Here is a 7,259-nt window from a genome sequence, read left to right on the forward strand (position 1 = left end):
AGGGGGGGAGACAGAGAGAGAGAGAGAGAGGTGGGGTGGCGGAGAGAAAGGAAGACACAGAGAAAGAGGAAGTGCCGAGGCCGCGGCCCCACCCCCTCTCGCTGCTCACGAGACACTGTCCTCTCCCCCTCACCTGCCCCAGACCAGTACCTGAGGGGCCTTGGAATTGCTGGGCACCAAGGCCACGGGCGGAAGTCCTTCCTCCCAGGTCTCCATGGCTCAGGCCGGGCTTTCACAGGGTCCTGAGCGGCTTGCGCTTGCCTCTGGGCCCTGAGAGCCCAGGGCAGGCCCTGGCCAGCAGCCGACCTCACAGACACTCTGACCTCATGGCCTGCATTCAGCTCTGTCCCCTGTCCCCCTCTCCCTGCCCTGGGTCCCTATCGGCCTCCTCCCCATCTCCTTCCTCCCTTTCTCTGGGTTTTTCTCTCTGGGCCCTGTCCTCCCCCCATCCCCACCCCCATCTCTGGAGTCTGCATCCTGTTGTAGCCCACGGTGCCCCCATGTGCTGGGGGGCAGGGGCCGGGCACTTTCGGGAAGTGAAAGTGGTGCAGGACAGAGGTGGGAAGGTCCCTGACTGGGAGGGCATCAGGGCGGTGCCAACGCAGCCAGCGGAAAGCAAGCCTTGGGCCGTGCTTCCTGCCTCTAGCGGGGCCAGGAGCCGGCCCCAGAACAGCCAGGATTGAGCCTGGGGCCTTGTCCATCAGCTCTGGATTTAGGGTGCTCCATAGCTCTGCAGTCTCACCCGATGTCCCTATAAGCTCCCTTCCCCACCCTGGCCAAGTCCCAGGTCCCTCACAGAATTCCAGCTTGACGGGTTTTCTGATCACACTTTACCTGGGACTTGGGGCACCTGCCTCTGAGCCAGGCCCCCTTCTCTCTTCTGAGAAATCCTATTTTCTTTCTTCTTCTATTTTTTTCTTTTTAAGATTTATTTATTTGAAAGACAGATACAGAGATCCTCCATCCACTGGTTCCACTCTCCAAATGGCCACAACGGCTGGGGCTGGGCCAGGCCAAAGCCAGGAGCCCGGAACTTCTTTTGGGTCACCCATGTAAGTGCAGGGGCCCAAGCACTCGGCCCATCTTCCGCTGCCCTCCCAGGCTCATTAGCAGGGAGCTGGATTGGAAATGGAGCAGCCGGTACTCAAACCTGTGCCCGTAAGGGATGCCGGCACCGCAGGCAGCAGCGGCTTTACTCGCCACGCCACAGCGCTGGCCCAGCAGCTTAACCTAAACCGCAGCGCCAGCCCCTCGTCTCCTGTGTTCTGAATCTGTCTCCCGAGCTCCAGGCAGCAGACGTGCCCTGGGAACCCCGCCCTTACCACACAGAACACAGAGCGCAGGGTCTCCCCCAGACACCCCCCTTCACCTGGTTCCCCATGTGAGACAGCCCCACCCACCAGGTGCTGCCCTGGTCCCATTTCCCACACAGTCTGCCAGTTCCTAAGCTGCTCCACCCCTCTGCCCACTTGGTTCAGGGCTCCTGCTGGCCTGCCTGGACCTGACCCAGGCTCCTCCCTGGCCATTAGTCTCTCCCTTACAGTCTGTCCCCCACACGGACCCAGAGGGTCCAAGTCTCAGTTTGGACATAGACCCACTGTGCTCTGGTCCCTCAACTCCTACTTCTTTTTTTTTTTTTTTAATTTTTTTTTTTTTTTTGACAGGCAGAGTGGACAGTGAGAGAGAGAGACAGAGAGAAAGGTCTTCCTTTGCCGTTGGTTCACCCTCCAATGGCCGGCGCGGCCGGCGCGTTGCGGCTGGCACACCGCGCTGATCCGATGGCAGGAGCCAGGTGCTTCTCCTGGTCTCCCATGGGGTGCAGGGCCCAAGCACTTGGGCCATCCTGCACTGTCCTCCCGGGCCACAGCAGAGAGCTGGCCTGGAAGAGGGGCAACCGGGACAGGATTGGTGCCCCGACCGGGACTAGAACCCGGTGTGCCAGCACTGCAGGTGGAGGATTAGCCTATTGAGTCGCGTCGCCGGCCAAGAAATTTGTTTTTAAAATATTAATTTATGGGGGGTGGGTTCTGGTGTTGTGGTGCAGTGGGTTAGGCCCATATGGGCACAAGTTTGAGTCCCAGCTGCTCCATTTCCCATCCAGCTCCCTGCTAATGCACCAATCCTTGGGCCCCTGCACCTACGTGGGAGACCTGGAAGAAGCTCCTGGCTCTTGGCTTCGGATCAGCCCAGCTCTGGCCGTTGTGGCCAATTGGGGAGTGAACCAGCGGGTGGAAGACCTCTCTCTCTCTCTCTCTCTCTCTCTCTCTCTCTGCCTCTCCTATCTGCGTCACTCTGCCTTTCAAATAAATCTTTTAAATTTTTATTTGAAAGGCAGAGTGACACGGAGGAAGGGAAAGGGAGGGAGACAGATACTGATCTTCCGGCCACTGGTCCACTCACCAAGTGGCACCAACAGCCGGTCTGGGCCAGGCCCAGGCCCAGGCAAGAGCCTGGCGTCCCATCCGTGTGTGCCCCGTGGCTGGCAGGGGCCCAAGCACCTGGGCCATCTTCTGGGGCATTCCCAGGTGCACCTGCAGGGTGCTGGGCGGGGAGTGGCGCGGCCGGGACTCCCACTGTACGCCTATATGGGAAGGTGGCGTCCCAAGCAGCCGCTTGAACCTGCTGCTCCCAAAAGGCTTCGAAGGAAAGAATGGGAAGATCAAGCCCCTCGCTTCCGCCTCGCTTGGGGGAGCGGAAGCAAAGCCCATGCACCAGACAAGGGCCTCGCCTGAGAGCCTGCGGACAGCGTTGGGCGCAGCTCCAAAGCAGAATGCGAAGCGAGCCGAGGCGCATGCGCGCCCCGAACACGTGCGCACGCGCATGCGCGGAGGGCGGGCTGCTGGCGAAGGCGGAGTGGCGCGGGGCGCGCGAGGGGGCGACGGCGCATGCGCAGGGAAACGGTGCGAACGGGCATGCGGAGGCGCCGGCGGCGTCGCCTGAGCGCGACTGTCGAAGGCCGAGGGTGTCTGAGGCGACTGCGTGGCTCCTCAGAGGAGGCGTCTGCGCCGTCGTTTTCGCCTGACTGCCCACCGAATTGTCTGGCGGGAGCCTTAAGGCCAGGGTGAGGGCGAGCTGGCCCCGGGTCGTTCACAGATCGCATGGGCGCGGGCGCCATGCCAGGGCCCGGGGCTCGCTGAGGGTGTCAGGTCGCCGGGCGGGAGTCCCCGGGTCTCCCCGGGCTCCGTACGGGGCTCCGTGGGCTCTTCTTCTTCTTTTTTTTTTTTTTTAATTTTTTAAAAATTTTTCCGCCTCAGGACCTAGGAAGCCGGCTTCAGCCCCCATCGCTGACAGTCGGAGCCCGAGCCTCGGCTTGGCTCTCACCGGACGTGGCCGCAGCTCCGGCCTGAGAGCGACGCCCCGGGCGCCCGGGCGCTGGACGCTCGGCCGGCTCCAGCCCCGGCCAGAAATCATTCCCGCCCTTGGAGGAACCTGGACGCCAGCTGCCTCTTTTCACGGGTGCTAGTCCCCGGGAAGGAGGTGAGCTGTGGGGAGCAGGCGTTCCCGGGGGGCTCCAGCGCCCTTCGGAGGGCGTGGGCCCGGGGGCCGCCAGGGCGCAGGTGCAGCTGTCACGAGGGCCGGGCTTTGATCCATTTACCAAGGAACCGGTCTGAAGGCTGCTGTTCTCGAATGTTCTCCCAGAAGAGTGCGTCAGTGGTGTGGGAGTACAGCTTTGCCTTCTGATCTCAGGGGAACCCGGGTCGGGGTCGGGGTTAGCGAGGTGAGTTCCGCCAGTCCGAGGAGCGCTCCTTATCTCTGCTGCGGGCCAGCGTGTACTGCCGGGGAGGCATTGCGCTTCCTGGGTAGGCTACAGGGACTGCAAAACGCTCCGATGTCTCCGGCTTCCCCGTGGTTCGCTTTTGAACAACTTGAATGAGGATTTCTGTTTTGTTGTTTGTTTCCTACCCTCTGTCTCCCCCCCCCCCAAAAAAAAAAAAAAAAAAAGAATGAGATAAGTTATGGTGAGCACTTTGTAGGGTGTAGCCTGTTTGGTTTTGTGTCGTTAATCGTAGGCTCTTGGTCACTTTCTCTCCTTTTAGTTTTCCTGACTCCGTTTTATTCTGGTTTTCCCCCTAATTATCTGGATATTTCATCTTTTTTTCTTCATAACATCTTAAATTGTGAAATAAATTATGTATCCAGAAAAGTGCACAGAACATATAAAGAGACTTAATGAATTGTTAGTAATCTTATATCTGTGTAACTGCCAACCAGATCAAGAAATAGAACATTACCTGGGCTCTCAAGGACCTGCGGTTAATAGTTCCCTTCTAGAAGTCACGTTTAGGCTAACTTTTGTGATAATCTTTTCTTTGCTCTTCTTTATATTTCTACTTGTATATATGTATCCCTAAAAAAATGCTGCTGCTGATGGCTGGTATTTTGTTGGTAATTCTTGCATCAGTATTCATAAAGAATATTGCTCTGTAGATTTCTTAAAATTTATTTTATTTATTTGAAAGAGTTACAGAGGGAGGTAGAGACAGAGAGAGGGGTCTTCCATCTGATGGTTCACTCCCCAGATGGCCGCAACAGCTGGAGCTGAGCCAATCCGAAGCCAGGAGCCAGGAGCCTCCTCTGGGTCTTCCACACAGGTGCAGGGGCCCAAGGACTTTTTCCCAGGCCACAGCAGAGAACTGGATCAGAAGAGGAGCATCTGGGACTAGAACTGGCATCCATATGAGATGTCGGTGCTTCAGGCCAGGGCTTTAACCTGTTGTGTCACAGCGCCGGCCCCACTCCGTAGATTTCTTGTTGTGTCTGTGTCTGGCTTTTGTGTCAAGGTAATGTTGGTCTCATAGAATAACTTGTCACTTCTTCAACTCTTTGAAAAAGTTTGAGATGGACTGGTATAAGTTCTTTAGAGGTTTCATGGGATTTATCCACAAAGCCGTCAGCCTCAGAGCTGTTCTTTTTTAGGAGGTTTTTGGTTGTTGATTTCCTCTCTATAGGTACCAGTTCTATAGGAACATTAAAGTTTTCTGTCTTCCTGAGTTAGTCTCGGGAGAGACTATGGATTTGAATAGGATTTGTCCCTCTGAAATCATGCAGAGGTTTAATCCCCAGAGTCCTATGCTAATTGTGTTAGGCAGAAGGAAACTGCTCTGTGATGTTTAGATGTGGGTTTTGGGCAGTGATTAGATCACATTAGATCGCTAGGGCGGGGCCCCATGAGAGATCACACATGCAGTGACACACACGTGACCACACTTTGATGGAATGCAGTCCAGGGCCGGGGGCCTTCCTACGAGCCTGGGCCATGCTGTTTGGATCTTGTTTCTCTAGACCCTCAAATTAAAACAAAACTATTTTCTTTGTATAAAGTAGTCTACCTCAGATATTACTCTATAGTAATGAAAAATTGAGTGAAATTGTAGGTTTTGTGTTTCTAAGAATTTGTCCATTTCCTTTAGGTTATCCAATTTGTTGGTATACACTTGCTCATAGTACTTTCTTATATACTTTTAAAAAGATAATAATTATTTGAAAGAGTTACAGAGAGAGAGAGAGAGAGAGAGAGAGGTCTTCCATCCGCTGGTTCACTCCCCAGATGGCCGCAACAGCCAGAGCTGAGCTTATCCAAAGCCAGGAGCCAGGAGCTTCTTCCAGGTCTCCCACGCAGGTGCAGGGGCCCAAGGACTTGGGCCATCTTCCACTGTTTTCCCAGGCCATAGAAGAGAGCTGGATTGTAAGTGGAGCAGCTGGGACATGAACTGGCACCCATATGGGATGCTGGCACTGCAGGCTGGGGCTTTAAACTGCTGTGCCACAGTGCCAGCCCCTCTTATATACATTTTTATTTCTATAAAATCAGTAGTAATGTCTCCATTTTTATTTTTTATTTCAGTTATTTGAATTGTTCCTCTTTTTTTTCCTTGGTCCATCTAGCTAAAGGTTTGTCAATTTTGTTGATATTTTCAAGGAACAAGTTTATTTTCATTGACTTTCCCTATTGTATATTCATTTATCTTCTCCAATATTTATTACCTTCTTTCTGTGAACTTTGAGTTTAGTTTGTTCTTTTTCTAGTCCTTTAAATTATAAAGTTAGGTTGTTGATTTGAGATCTTTCTTATTTTTAAAAAATATATTTCTTTATTTGGAAGTCAGAGATACAGAGAGAGAGGGAGAGACAGAGAGAGAGGGAGAGAGAAAGGGATCTTTCATCTGCTTGTCCACTTCCCTGATGACTGCCATGGCCAGGGCTGGACTAGGCTGAAGCCGGGAGCCAGGAGCTTCTTCCAGGTCTCCCAGGTGGGAAGCAGGGGCCCAAGGACCTGGGCCATCTTCTGCTGCTTTTCCAGGTGCATTAGCAGGGAGGTGGATCAGAAGTAGAGTAGCTGGGACTGGAACCAGTGCCCATATGGGATGTTGGTGTCGCAGGTGATAGCTTTACACGCTATACCATAGTACCGGCCTCCTGATGTTGTATTGTTAATACATAACGTCAGGAGACACATTATGTCAGTAGATTTTATTACTTAGCTGAGGTAGTGTCTAACACTGTAAAGATCCTATTTTCCTGGTTTTGAAGGAGAGTATCTTGTGGGGAGATGGAGTAATGCTACAATTACCCTGTCTCCATTAACCTTTACCATCTTATGTTAGCAACCATTGATAATTCTTGTTTGGATGAATTATTACCCTGGTAGTTTCCAAACAATGATTTTTTAAAAAATACTATATACATGATTGACATGTAAACCACTGTACATATTTAATGTGAACAACCAGGTGAATTTGGGGTAAATAATGATTTTCTAATTTCATCATTTCTTGTACATTTATTAGTTTGCATTCTGTTGTAGAGAAGAAATTTTCTTTAAAGGTTTATTTATTTATTTGAAAGGCAGAGTTGTAGAGAGGCAGAGGCAGAGAGGTCTTTCATCTGCTGGTTCACTCCCCAGATGGCCACAATGGCTGGAGCTGTGCTAATCCGAAGCCAGCAGCTTTTTCCAAGTCTCCCATGTGGGTGCAGGGGCCCAAGGACTTGGACCATCTTCTATTGCTTTTCCAGGCTGTAGCAGAGCTGGATCAGAAGTGGAACAGCTGGGACTGAGACTGGTGCCCACATGGGATGCCGGCACTGCAGGCGGTGGCTTCACCACAGCACCAGCTCCTATTATTTTCTCTTTTGGTGCTTTAATTTTGGTGCTTTAATTTTCCTGAATTCGGCTGATGTGAGCTGCTTTAATATGATTTCTGTGTCCAGTACCATATTTTTATTTTTAACTTCAACTTATCAATGCATATTTTCATTAT

Source organism: Lepus europaeus, chromosome 19 (assembly GCF_033115175.1).
Source record: "Lepus europaeus isolate LE1 chromosome 19, mLepTim1.pri, whole genome shotgun sequence".
NCBI classification, from domain to species: domain Eukaryota; kingdom Metazoa; phylum Chordata; class Mammalia; order Lagomorpha; family Leporidae; genus Lepus; species Lepus europaeus.